Genomic DNA, 14,238 nt, shown 5'->3' with positions numbered 1-14,238 from the left:
GCACCTTAACAAGAAGAAGAAAGTTGTACTCTAACGGTGTCAAGGTTTAGTTTTACAAAAAAAAAATAAACAATATAATTTATCACGATACCAAATTTTCCGTAGAGTTGATACACCCACGAGTCCTCTATTTTCAGAAAATCTATCTATTTTTATTTTATGCGCTGAGTAATTGCTATAAAAACAAAAATGTGTGAATATTATAAGGATCTTGGAAATCAAACCACCTCGCGAAAACAGTGTCATAACGTTACATATTTAGTTGGCTCCGGACCAATATGTTCTAATCACCTCCAAATTTTGTATAATTGTTGCAAAACTGACACTTAGGATCCTGAAACAGTTTGCAGTTGGTGATCTGTGATTACTTGAGTTACTTGAGTGTCGTCTTACTTCTCCTGGTAAGTACCTAAATTTTTTTTGTAATATCGGAAACCAAATCAGTTTAAAAAATTAGTCATATGGAAAAAAGGGGACAGCAAAAATTCAAAAAGATTGAAGATTATATTTTGAAATATATGTCACATATATTTTTTACTTTTAACCTTTGTTTATATTTTATAAAATTTATTTGATTGAAACTTACGATTAAGTAAACACTTTCAATGTGAAATGGTATAAAATTTTTATTAATTTTTTTTAATAACCAAATGAATTTATAAATTCAAAAAATTTTCAGTCAATTCAAAAATTTTTTCACAGATTGCATAAATAAAGTTTTACAAATTATTAACATTATGATACTAGGTCGATGTTGAAAGATAACATTTTATCAGAGGGGACATACAGATCAGGCCTCAGGTTTTGGTCAGTAACAGCTGTTGATAGTAAAAATGGTAGCCATTTTTTTAAAAACACATTAAATGTGATATTTTATACATTCAAGGGTTTGTACCCTGACCAGTGGTTAGATCCCTGGGTTAGTTTTTAATAATAGAATGTGTTTGTTCGAAGTTTTCTCTTCATTTGAGGTATTTACACATATAAGACGATAGCTCTGATGATGGCATTAAAAATGCTGAAAGTACTTAGCTGATTTTAATAAATTTATTTACTCACTATCAGTCTTTGAAAACATACACCAGTTCCCGTTTTTATTTAAATATTTTTTAACTTCGTTGATTGTATTAAATCAAAAATTTATTCTAATATAAAAATTTTATTATGAATTATTATACTACAACTAATTTTAAATGAAATAAAATCAATGCTAATTTTTAAACTATTTGGTTTCCTTGTTCCAAGTTCATTACCATCTTCATACAATATACACAGTACAATGTTTGCAGAAGATGCTTAAGTTAAGATACGATCCTGTCCATGGGTATGACTACTCATACGAAAATACCTATATCCCGGACTATAGAATCCATCGAGCCTATGATTACTATTTTGATTGGCCATGGAGATACCGCGTATGGCTACCAAACAGACCTTACAGGCGCTTTTTGCATAAGGAGCTTCGCGGAGTAAGTTTTTTTCTTATTTCTGCGATACCGAAACAATATTTAATATAAACATAAAGCTAAACATTGACAAAATTCTTTGTATTGGATTGTTTCTATTTCATTTATCATGACTTCTTAAGTTCTGTGTTACCCATATCCTAATAATCAGATTGTATTTTAAAAACAAATTAATGATGTTTTTATTCTAAATCTAATCTTTAAACTACCACAGATAGAAGAGATGTTGCATGAAAGTGACTTAGCACTAGTGACCACTTCTTAACTGTAAAAATCCTCATCAAAATATCAAATGAATATAACAGTCCGATATATGCCGCTTTTGCATACTTCAGGAAAGCCCTTGAGAGTGTGAAACACTTGCAAATAAAATGGTTCGCTAACCAACAGTAGGGTAGACCATGGATATACAAAACTTATTGACAACACGAGAAAGCAAAAACACTTTTAAGATGCATGAACTCACTTAACAATATCACTGAACAGAGGAGTAAGGCTAGGTAACACTATCACCAAAGCTGTTTAACTAATCCCTAGAATGTGTGTTCAAGAAACTAAACTCATAAGAGAAAATAATTAGAATAAATAGAGAATATAAAAATAAAATAAAATTTTTATTTTTAATTCAGTTGCAATGCGAAGGCAAAACAATCTTACTTTTCAATTAGAATACGGAGCGCAGTCCAGTCCTCTGAATCGCGATTTTCGGCTCTTATGATGAGGCTCCAATAAGAGGCTCCGATGAGGCTCCGATAAGAGCCAAAAATCGCGATTCAGAGGACTGGACTGCGCTCCGTATTCTAATTGAAAAGTAAGATTGTTTTGCCTTCGCATTGCAACTGAATTAATAAAAAAATTATTTTATTTTTATATTGGTCTTTACTCCTTCGGGTAACTAGTTCCATTTTCTGTTGGAATTTACCAGCTGAACAGACGGGGTAGTGAATTCTAAGTTTTTTGAATTCCCTCTTGTCTTCTTCGCTTCAGCATCCATTTGGCTTGCAAATTTTAGAAGCCTTGGAGGTGTTACCAAGGAAATGGACCAATAAGTTTTCGATTTAAAAATCTTTTAGTAATATTTTAATATTTTTTAAATATTATTAATAATGCTATTAGGATCGAAAACTTCATCTTTTAAATACAGAATATCTCAACTGTCTACGATACACCGAAGATGTCTTCCTGGTGGAAAATGACTTAAAAATTATTATGCTTTTGGAAGCATTTTTGAACCTATTTTTCCATGATAGTTTTAAAAGAAACACTCGAATAGAAAAGTAACAGAAGATACGGAAATTTGATTATTTGCTTAAGTGTCATGAAAATCAGCAAAAAAATTTTCTGCCTGCGTGCGTATGAGACTCTCTTATATAAACTATAGAAAGGATAAATCTAAAAATACTATTTTTAATATCAAGATACATATTTTTCGTATATATTACAGAGCAATCTAATATAAAGCTAAATACATTCTAGTCTCTAGACTTGTTTCGATATCGCAGGATTTTTTGAATAATCTGGCCTAAAATTGTTTTCAATAATTCTTTTTTTTATTTTTTAGGTACGTGATATCGTCTACTACTCATAATTAATACGATAATATAATTAAATATGGCGCATTTTTGTAAATATTTTAACACGTTTTAATATTTTTTAATTTAATATTCATATTGTACTGATTTTTCTAGCTTATTTTATAACTAATAAATAAATTGGTTTTACAAAATTAGTCGTATTTTTAGCTCCTTTTTACTTGTTTTTTCCTTTTTGGTAGCCTGTATAAACCTTAAAAAACCATTATACAATTTAAATATTTTTAATCCCATTGATAATGCAACTGCTGAAGATTTAAAAATCATCATTTCTAATGATGACACAAACAAAAAGGTACATATATACACATGCATAATGTTACACTAACGACAAAAAAGGTTAATAAGAAAGTTTAAATTCAGCTTTTTTTGGCATCGAAATTTCATGTTCTAGGTTTTGAAGATTAGGCTCTAACAATAGTAATACTTTGACTTCATGTGAATCTAAAAAAAATGGCAAAAATCTCGCAACGTTTATTTTTTTTAACAGCTTTAAAGAAACTGATTTCATTTTCGGCAAAATTTCATACATTTCATACGAAAACTTCGCTCCTTTAAAGTACTCTTCACACCTTTAAAGTACATTTTATTTTTTGTCAATATGACATACTAATCAAATGATATCGAATTTTTACTGTCGCGTTGTTACAAATTTTATTTAAAAATGGATTTCGGGCTCGTAACTGACATTTAAAATCGCCGACCGCTTCAAGCGTTGTTTCTGGGAGAATGGTTCATTTTACATAAAAAGTGCTAATAAATATTTTTGTTAAAAATCATCTCAGCAAATCGAGGTTTTGGGAGCAAGCTTAGGAGTAGGAGTGGCAAATTTTTTGCCTCTTTTTGGGGTCCCAATTTTAGATGTCAAATCTCTGACTACTGGACTATATCGACGGTTGAAAGGTAAAAGGTTGTAACCCACAAATAACTTTTTTGATGATGGATTAATCTAATAATTCTTTTCATTAATTTTTAGATCAGTCAATAAAAAAATTATTAGGTTAATTCCTCATAAATTTACTTAAATGAAACGTTTTTTCTACTCCCTGAAAAAAGTTGGTTTGTGGGTTACATCCATTTATTATACCTTTCAACCGTCGATATAGTTTATCAAAAATGTCCTTCACTTATTTTGTGGAGCACTTTTGCCGGTTAAAACAAAAACACATTGGCAAAGCAGACTTTTTGTAAATATAAACATTGTTTTTAAATAATAAAAAAGCAGTTTTTACGACCTTACTACGACTGACGTATTTTTTATACCCTCCATCTGATCTTTTTGTCGTTAGTATAATTCCATAATAACATTATTATTTTAAAATCCAAAATAGCCTTGTTTATAGTAGTTTCGAATCAGCTGAAATATAGTTCAATCTCTGATATTAATTTATTCTACATAGTTTTATTGTACTGATTATTTCATTCATAGAGATAATGACCAATAGTCCAGAGAAATAAGATTTTTCTGGTGACACATCCCCCTCCAGGCCGAAACCAAATTTTTTGAGTAGTATGGACATCTATATTATTAACCTATATGTTTCCGGCAGCCGATTTTGATGATATACATAGTTATAAACAAATAAAGATCAAAAAACGGTAAATTATCGCTTTTTTCGTCTATTACCAAAAAGTTAAGCACTTTAAACAAAGAGAGTAAGAAACTCATAAATCGTATAAAAAAAATTAATATGGCGTTCGCTGAATATGTCCATCTTTATTGGTTGCTTAGAAAATTGCAAAATAAATCATAAATTTTGAGTTTTTATAAATATTCATAACTTAGGTAAAAATTAACTTAGAATCTTCTTATTACACGGAATGCCAAGACTTCTTATACTTAAATTATATTATAAATTTCAAAGCAATTGGTCAAATAGTTTAAAAGTTATTTAATTTGTTTATCCCAAATTCATTTTTTTTGCAACACTATAAGTCAGAAAATTATGAGGTTACAATAATACTTCGGACAGTTTATGAAAGAAGAACATTTATATTATTACCTTAATTAAAAATAAATGACAGAATATAATTTTAAACAGTGTAAAATTATTTTGCAAGAACATGTCGATTTTTTGCTTACTTAAAAACAATTAGAATATCTTTTTAACCGTTACCTGTAGAATATTTTTTTCATATTTAGAAAGACTGAATTTTTATACACATTTAGAAAGAAAAACAACTGTCCTAGGACAATTAGGGACAAAGTAACCCCCTCCCCATTTTTTTAATTCACATGTTTTTGCAAAATTATTTTGCAATATTTATAATAATTTTTTGTAATTTTTTTTTAAATTAAGTTAATTATGTAAATTTTCTTCTTTCATACACTATACAAAATATTACTGTAACTTCATCATTTTCTGACTTACAGTGTTGCAAAAAAAATTATTTTGGAAAAACAAATTAAATAACTTTTAAACTAGTTGACCAATTGCTTTGAAATTTAGGATATGATTTGAGCACCATAAGTCTCAGCATTTCGTGTAATAAGAAGGTTCTAAGTTAATTATTACATAAGTTATGAATATTTATATAAACTCAAAATTTATGATTTATTTTGCAATTTTCTAAGCAACCAATAAAGATAGACATATTCACCGAACGCCATATTGAAGTTTTTTATACGGTTTATGAGTTTATTACTCTCAAATTTGTTTAGAATGCCCAATTTTTTAGTAGTAGATGAAAAAAGCGAAAATTTACCGTTTTTTATCTTCATTTGTTTATAACTATGTATATTATCAAAATCGGCTACAGGAAACATATAGGTTATTATTATAGATGATCATACTACTCGAAAAATTTGGTTTCGGCCTGGAGGGGGTTGTGTCACTAACAGGATATTTTTTTTCCTTTTTTCTCTGAACTACAGTAGAAAGCTACAGAAATAAAAATTACAGAGATTATTTGTTAGTGATTTTAACTTTCAATCGTGTAGTTAGATTTTTCATCACGTGTTTAATTCTGTCCAATCAGGTTATTATTACATCGGTAATTTTCTACTGTACACAATTACAATGGGGATTTTTTTAAGTATAGTCGGTTCGCTAAACTCAGACACAACTGGCTAGTGATATTAGTAAGTAATTTTGCCAATTTGGTAAAATTGGCAAAAAAAATTACTAAATAGTTAATAATTACTAAATAGTTAATAATTTTGCCAATTTTGGCAAAATTGACCAAAACAAAAAAATTACATACTAAAATCACTAGCCAGTTGTGTCTGAGTTAAGCGAACCGTCATTAGATTGTTTCTTTTAATTGCAACCAGTTTCCTAGTTTTGACAACTGTCACATTTAAGAAAATATCCATAATAAACTGTTAGTTCTGCATGTAATGTCAAATTGTCACGAGAACAACACACATCGAGGACGACACAATTCGGCAATTTCCAGCGATCGATTGTACTTCTGTAAGATTATTTTATGAATAAAACTGTATTTATAAATAATTTTAACTAATATTTTATTGATATCTTCATCTAACTATTTGCGACACTGTGCTGTTTACTTTAACAAGTTGAAAAATGTGTGTCACATTAATTTCACTGAATGTTTTTATACAATAACTTGAATTTTATATGTAAGTATTAAAAAATAATCTGTCAAAATATCATACGATAGTAAGAATAAATAAGAACATAATGCTCCAATTTTTTTCCTAAACTTGTTTCCAGCTATTGGCAAACAAGTTTTCGAAAAATTATCGCATTATTGTCAATTTATTCTCGTGTGATATTAATGTTCAGAATTGTTTTAAAATCATCATTTGTGATCTGAGCAGCTGGAGCAGATTGGTAGTGGCTATTTAATTATTAATTATTGGTGTGTTAAGGTAATATGGTCAATTCTTAGACGGTTAACAATAACTGGCCTTCTTCTGTTTGAAGCATTATCCAGGAGAGCATTTATTATTATTAGTGTTTCGTCTTCTGTCAATAGGTCCCCGTTCTCGTATTTTATCGACATTACTTTTTTGTTTCCTCTATACCTCAGACCGTGTATAACTGTATAGAATAGTTTTGGTTGCTCTTGATATCTTCTAATTTGTCTCCAAAATCTGGTTAAAATCGTTGTTTTGCGTTGAATATTACTTTTTTACTGTTTTTATCTTCTTTTTACATTGATTATAGTTTTCATCTTTTCCATTACTTAAATATTTATCCTTTTCAAATTGTATTTGACGCCTAATGTCCTCCGTTCACCATAGAGTCATTTTGTTTTTACTCTTGCTTTTATTTATACCACATATTTTTTCTGCTGTATTCAGTATTGCTCGTTTTATGCCCGGTTGCACCAACAGATCTTAAGCTTAAGACGAGAATAAGATATTAATTAATTTAATATATTTATAATATATGATAACAAGAATATTGTAATATAATAATAGATATAATTAGATCGAATAGATAATAAGGCAAGAATCTAAAATTATGGTGCAACGTAATGATACTTAAGGAGGCCCTATCTTATAAGTAGAGCATAGCTAAGCTGGAGATTAAGATCTGTTGGTACAATCAGGCATTAGGGTTTGTCATAATTATCTTCTTAGTAGAGGATCCGATATAAGGTCGACCTGAATATAATAAACCCGATATAATTGAATATGTTAATAATTATAAAAAACATGGGTGCCCAATATAATTTTATTCTGACTATATTAATTTATAATTAAAAAAAATTATTTATAAATTCAAAAAAAAGTTCGCCTAGGCAGATATTATCTTAGATTTTTTGGATAATTCGAAACAAAAAAGGTCTTTTGTAATTTTTCTCTTAAGTTGATCGTTTTCGAGTTTAACTATTCGAACTATTTTAACTGTTCGAACAATTTAAATCCAAATAAAAAAAAAACGGAAAATGACAATTTTTAAGGCTCAAAAACAAAAGTAAAAAATATTATTTTTGTAATCATCAAGTACGTAAATCCATGTTAAAACATACTTCTGTCATACAGATCCAGTTAAGAATTTTTGCAATGTTTTATTCTAAAATATATTTTTTTAATTGTTAATAAGGAATGTTCCTGATGGAAAGACAGGCGATTGACAACTAAAAAACAATATTTTAATATGAAAAAAGTCCAAAATACGTATGAAGAACTATTAGAACAAGGCTTGAACTTGAGTTTAAATATTTCGTAATTTCAAAAATGATATTTTTTCTTACGTTTTTGAGCCATCAAAAGCGTCATCTTTCGATCTTTTCTTAGTTTTAAATTGTTTATAACTCGAAAGCGATCAACTTAAGAGAAAATTTACAAAAAAACCTTTTTTGTTTCGAATGATCCAAAAAATTTAAAATAATACCTGTCTGGGCCGAAAAATGGTTTTTAATTTATAAAAAAGTTATTTTTTAACTATTAATTAATTATGGTCAGGGCAAATAATTTATATCGAGCACCTCTTGTTTTTTATCATTTTTAACATACTAAATAACATAAAATAATTTTTATCCATTAAAACCTTATATTCTCTTATATTAGATTATTTCAACATTTTGTTGGTTCCCACTTACTTCTTTTCTAGTTCTTCGTTAATTGGTCCAGCATATTTCTTGGCTATTATCAGTTAACACATGGAAACTAGAATCAATGAAATACAAATATTGATAGAAGACCTACCGTAGAATCATAGGAATATCTCGGGACAAACCGCAAACAGGGCTCAGAAATTTTGAGTGACATACATTTGGGTGTAACTTTAAAATGTCTACTACAATGCCTATTGACAATAATAGAGAAGAAAAAGAAAACAAAAATAAACAATTTTATTTAGAAAACATGGTATGTATCTACTTACTCTTTCACTTAAAAATGAAACAAGATCATTTTCAAAGCTTCATTTTAAAATAAAGTACTGAAACATTATATTTGAATGTATACAACATTCCATTCCATCGCATTGCGTTTGCAAATAAAAATCGCGAATTGTTCCACTAAAATCCAAAATAGCCTAAAAATAATGCAATAAACCTCGTAAAGTATTTTCTTTGGCAAAAATCCAGAAAATTTCGTATATCAGTTACAGTTTTCACGTATTCGCCACAAAATCTCGCTTGGTATTTATAAAAGGTTACGCATCCGAATATTTTTGAACGTATTTACACCAAGAAAACGTAAGTAAAAATAAAACTTGAATAAATGGAAACGTTTTCCAGTCATTTGAAAATAAATGTAGTTTAGCACAATTGCATCAAAATCTATTATCAAATTACAAATTAACTTTAAAACACCTATCTAGGCTTTTTTCACTCCAATGTTCAGCTTAGCACTTTTCTGGTAGTCTTTAAAAAAATGTATATTTTCATGTTTTTTTCTATTAAGTTAATTTTTTTAAGTATAATTTGTAGATGTAATCTCACCTAATTAGATTCAACTTTCTCTGTTTACATCTCTTATTCATTACTTTGTTTTTAATATTTTGATTTTTCACGTATTTTGAAATTTTTTTAATAGTTATGAATTCAACAAATATGCAAAAACAAGCTTGGTTTAAACAAAAAAAATATTCTTTGTACGAATTTCACACAATATTTTGAATATTTTGAAATAAAAAATACTTTATTTAGTTGACATTAATTGTAGCAAAAACAAAAAAGTTAAAATTTAATATCAAAATATTTAATAATTAATTAACATTGTCCATTAGCATTAAATAATTTGAAGTTAATACGTTGCGAACATTTTATATCAAAACTGTTTTGCAACATTAATATTAAAAGGAAAGATAAATTTTGCACAATTTTTAAAACTAAATTTTTTTAGTAAGTCATATTTTCAATCGTATTTTTTCTGAATGTATTAGTACTTGGTATCTCGATAAAGTCATTATCCTTAGGCTGAAATATTTAATGAAACCTTTCGTCTGTTGGCAATACATTGCCACACTTTGTCTACATCTTCTTCCTATTTTTGTTTCTGTAGGTTTTTCAATGCACCTCCAATAAGTTGACGTTCCATCATTTGCATGGTCTTTCCACTGATCGTCTTTTTATTGGGAAACCGTATCTCGTTGTTTTTACTACCCTATTTGATGTCATTCATATTATATGATTGTTTAATCCTACTCTCCTATTTCTTACTCATTCTTTGATGTTCTCCACCTTGTATATACGTCGTATATCTGTACTTCCAGCTAAGTTCCATAGTGCCTTACCATCGATTTTTGTAAGGGTGCTCATCTCTTCGAACAATTTTTTGCTTTCTAATAATCTTTTGATTATTTCTGTGTCAGGACGTATTTTTGCCGGTTCTAAAACTTTGTTGTTTTTCTGTTAACGTTATAGGAAAGTTCATTCAGTTTATTTGTAATCACTTTGGTTGCCAATTTTAGTGTTGTGTTAAATAAATTAGTGCCTCTCTAATTCACCTGGTCCGATTTGTCTCTCTTTTTACAGACAGTTATTATGATGTTTGATATCTATTCTTGTGGTAGTGTATTTTGTTCTATTATGTTTTGGATTATTTTTAAAAGTTTTTGGTCAGATCTGCTTCTTCGTACTTTGGACGTTCATTCGGTCCTCTCATGGTGATTTCCAATTATTAATGTCCTTAATGCTTTACTTTATCTCTCCCTCCTTAATATTTCTTTCGTTGTTTGTCGTCACTTCTTGTGCCAGTGGTTCATTGTCGTCACCTTCAGTAAAACGAAAGTAATCTGGCTATATTTCTTTGTGAATATATTTCGTTTTTATTAATTCGTTCATTTATTTCTTTTTCCTCTGGTCATTTTACACATTTCTTGTTTTTTACACTTTCCATCCACTCCAAGCTCTGCCTGTGTTCCGTTTCTATTTATCTGACTTAAGGCTTCGTTTAATTTCGGATTCTTTTATAATGATTGTATACCTGTTGTGTTTGTTGTGTTCTGTATTGTCAAAAGGCTGTCTTTTCCATAATTCCTCCCTAAACCGTGGGATTGTTTTAATATGCTAGTGTTCATTACTTTTCTCTATCCAAGTGATTCTGTTGCTGTGTTAATTATGTTTTTTTGAGTTTTCCCAGTTTTGTTCGATGTTATCATTTGCTAATATTTCATTTTCAGCAATCTTCCCCGATATTATTTTTCCGTATTAGTATTCCATTGATTCCGTATTTAGTCCTTTAACGCTGATTTTTGTTTGTGTTTGTGCCGCTATATTAGGTGTGAATTATTTCATTGTGATTATTTTTTTATATAATATTATGCTATGGTTGTTACCTATATCTGATGAGTTCAGGCATCTTACGTTGATTATTTTTCACTTATGTGTATGTCTGTTGGTTACAACAACCAATAAGCTTTTCCAGAGTGCTTGTTATTTCCATTGTGTTTAAAATACAGTAAGAATCTCTGTTGGATTTGTTGAAGCAACCTATCTTTTACATTGAGTTGTTCTATTAAGGATACCTTTTGTTCGATGTTCAAACCCAGAATATTCTTAACTAGCAGCGGTATATCCACACTACACCAGGGCGGATCTGTTTTGAGGTAGATGTGAGAGGTGGCATTCGGATTTTTGCAGACAAAGTTAGGTGACAACTTCAATAATTATAATTGACTTATGTTCCTTCTCAAATATGTCCACAACATTAATAAAAAAATTTAAGTATTCAAAAATTTTGAAAAATATCGATTTTTTTCTAGTTTCATTGCTTATAACTTTAAAACGATTCATTTTGAAACAAAGTCGTATAAAAATAAAATAAAGATAATTAAATATTGTATAATATGCGACTGGTTTAAAATGTCTTAAATTATTACCGTTTCTACAAAAGAGCAATAAGTAGAAAATAAGGGGGCAATTTTATTCAATGTTTTTCAACCACTTTGGTTGCACTTAAAACCTTCATAATTCGCTCAGAAAATTCTTACAACATACTTAAACTGTCCAATAAATTTCATTCAAATCGACCTAATAGATTTTGTATAATAATTTTGCAATCTAAATTTTTTGAAAGAAGTTCAAATTTTTTAAAAACCTGAACAAAAAGTAGACCATTTAGAAGTTTGCTAATTTTATTACACATAAAGAGGTTGTCTACGTATCTAATAGACTTTACAGAATTAAAATCTGATTATTTAAGCGGCCTCAGCACTGTTTTAAAGTTATAAACAATGTTTTAGCTTATAGATAAATACAGTGAGGACGTTTGAGTTGGAATAAATTCATTTTCTTGAGAATGGGCGACTCTAGAAATAAATCCCGAAACAGATCGATTTTTATTTTTAAATTATAATTTTTTGGCATAAATATCATACTAGTGACGTCATCCATCTGGGTGTGATGACGTTATCTAAATAGTGGAATTAATTTAATTCATTTTTTTTTAATTCAAAACCTGTATAAATAATGATGTTAATTTTTATATTAGCGATTACAAAATTGAATAGTCTTTCGATTGAGCTATCACATGGCACCTATTCTCATTTAAAAAATCATCGATGACGTCACTAGTATGATATATATACCAAAAAATTAGAATTAAAAAATAAAAATTGACCTGTTTCTGGATTTATCTCCAGAGACGCCTATTCTTGAGAAAATGAATTTATGTAAAGTATATAAGTCTGTAAAGTGTATAAGATAGGCAGAGAACCTCTTTGTATGTAAAAAAATTAGCAAATTTCTAAATGGCCTACTTTTCTTTCAGAAAGTTTTAAAAAAATTTGAAGTTTTAAAAAAAAAATTAGATTGCAAAATTATTCTGCAAAATCTATGAGGTCGATTTTAATGAAATTTGGTGAACGATTTGAGTATGTTGTAAGAATTTTCTAAGCGAATTACGAAAGTTCTAAGTGCAACCAAAGTGGTTGAAAAACCTTGAATAAAAACAGGCTTATTTTGCCCCCTTATTTTGTATTTATTGCTATTTTGCAGAAAGGTTATTGATTCAAGACATTTTTAGCCAGTGGTTTATCGTACAAAATTCAATTATCTTTATTATATTTCCCTACGACTTTGTTCCAAAATGAATCGTTTTAAAGTTATGGGCAAATAAACTAGAAAAAAATCGATGAAATCGATTTTAGAAATTTTTAAATATTTTAATTTTTTTATTAATGTTCCGGGCATATTTGAGGAGGAGCATAAGTCAATTATTATTGTTGAAGTTCCACCTCTCACATCCAAAAATATACGTTTTTTCAGAGATCCGCCCTGGTCTACACCTCAAAATTCTCTATTTTGTTCTTATCTGCTTTCTTCAGAGTCCACATTTCAGATGCATAAGTAGCTTTAGGGAAAATTAGTGCTCTAACCAGTCTTAATTTTGCGTGCACCGTTATGGTTTAGCTTTCCCAAATTGTTACAAGCTTCATCGAGAAGTATAAACTTAAGTATAATTTTCTTAATTTTCGCAAAGGTTGCTTTAATAATATTATGGTGAAAATATTTTAAAAAATTATCTCTAAATATTTTTTCTAGATGTATAACCTGCAATATGATCTCCAAATACCGTATATACCACCTTACACAAACATTATAGATTACGAGCATGTCCCACATACCAAATACCATTCAATTTATGTTCCAAATTATGACACTTATAGACCATTAGATAAATATGACAAATGGCCAGCGTGGTACCAAGCGTATACTCATATGCCAGAGTTTAGGCATTATTTAAATAACACGCTTATGAGAGATGTTGGAGTAAGTTATCGCGTGAAAATATAAGGAAAATTACCACAATATAGGAAAATTCACAGACTTGCTTTGCGTTAATATTATTTTTAATAAAAAACTAAAATTTTGGTTATTCATTTTCTGAATTGATTAGAAATTGCATAAATATCCATATAGACCAAGAGCCGCTATAGGTGAAATTTGCTAATCATTTTAGGCACGATAAGATCCTATAAATTAAATAGTAAAACCTTAAAGAAAACGTATGAATACTACGCCGTCACTTTCTAGTGACACATACGTCGACAGTGGCGCATCAAACTTTCCACTTATGGACGGGATAAATAAATTAAAAGGAACCCTCGCTCACTCCCAGAATTTAATTTTATTGATTTTTTTAAGCTCTATGTGATTCACTAATAAGACGCAGCGTAATTTTAAACCACCATCCCTTCCCCCTTACCCCACCATCGAAAACTTCGTTTTTATTTTTTTTAGGTGGGATGCGATCAATTCTAAAATTTCAAAAAACTCATAGGCATAGTTAAGGCTTTTACAAAATAATTTTA

At 28.9% G+C, this 14,238-nt stretch overlaps 1 protein-coding gene across 10 annotated transcripts in view; it reads left to right on the top strand.

Annotated features, from left to right (window-relative positions):
- LOC114329870 (golgin subfamily A member 6-like protein 22) overlaps positions 1-14,238 on the top strand; it is a 482,825-nt gene that overhangs the window by 221,993 nt on the left and 246,594 nt on the right. The window contains exon 1 of one of the 10 annotated variants that reach the window (XM_050658301.1): positions 210-401. The exons of the other annotated variants lie outside the window; for them this stretch is intronic. The gene's annotated coding sequence lies outside the window, so the exon portion shown is untranslated. Of the gene's footprint in view, positions 1-209; positions 402-14,238 lie in introns of those variants that run through there. 10 annotated transcript variants of the gene reach the window in all.

The sequence above is a fragment of the Diabrotica virgifera genome, chromosome 8 (assembly GCF_917563875.1).
Source record: "Diabrotica virgifera virgifera chromosome 8, PGI_DIABVI_V3a".
Taxonomy (NCBI): Eukaryota; Metazoa; Arthropoda; class Insecta; order Coleoptera; family Chrysomelidae; genus Diabrotica; species Diabrotica virgifera.
This window is presented reverse-complemented; position numbering and strand designations above follow the sequence as displayed.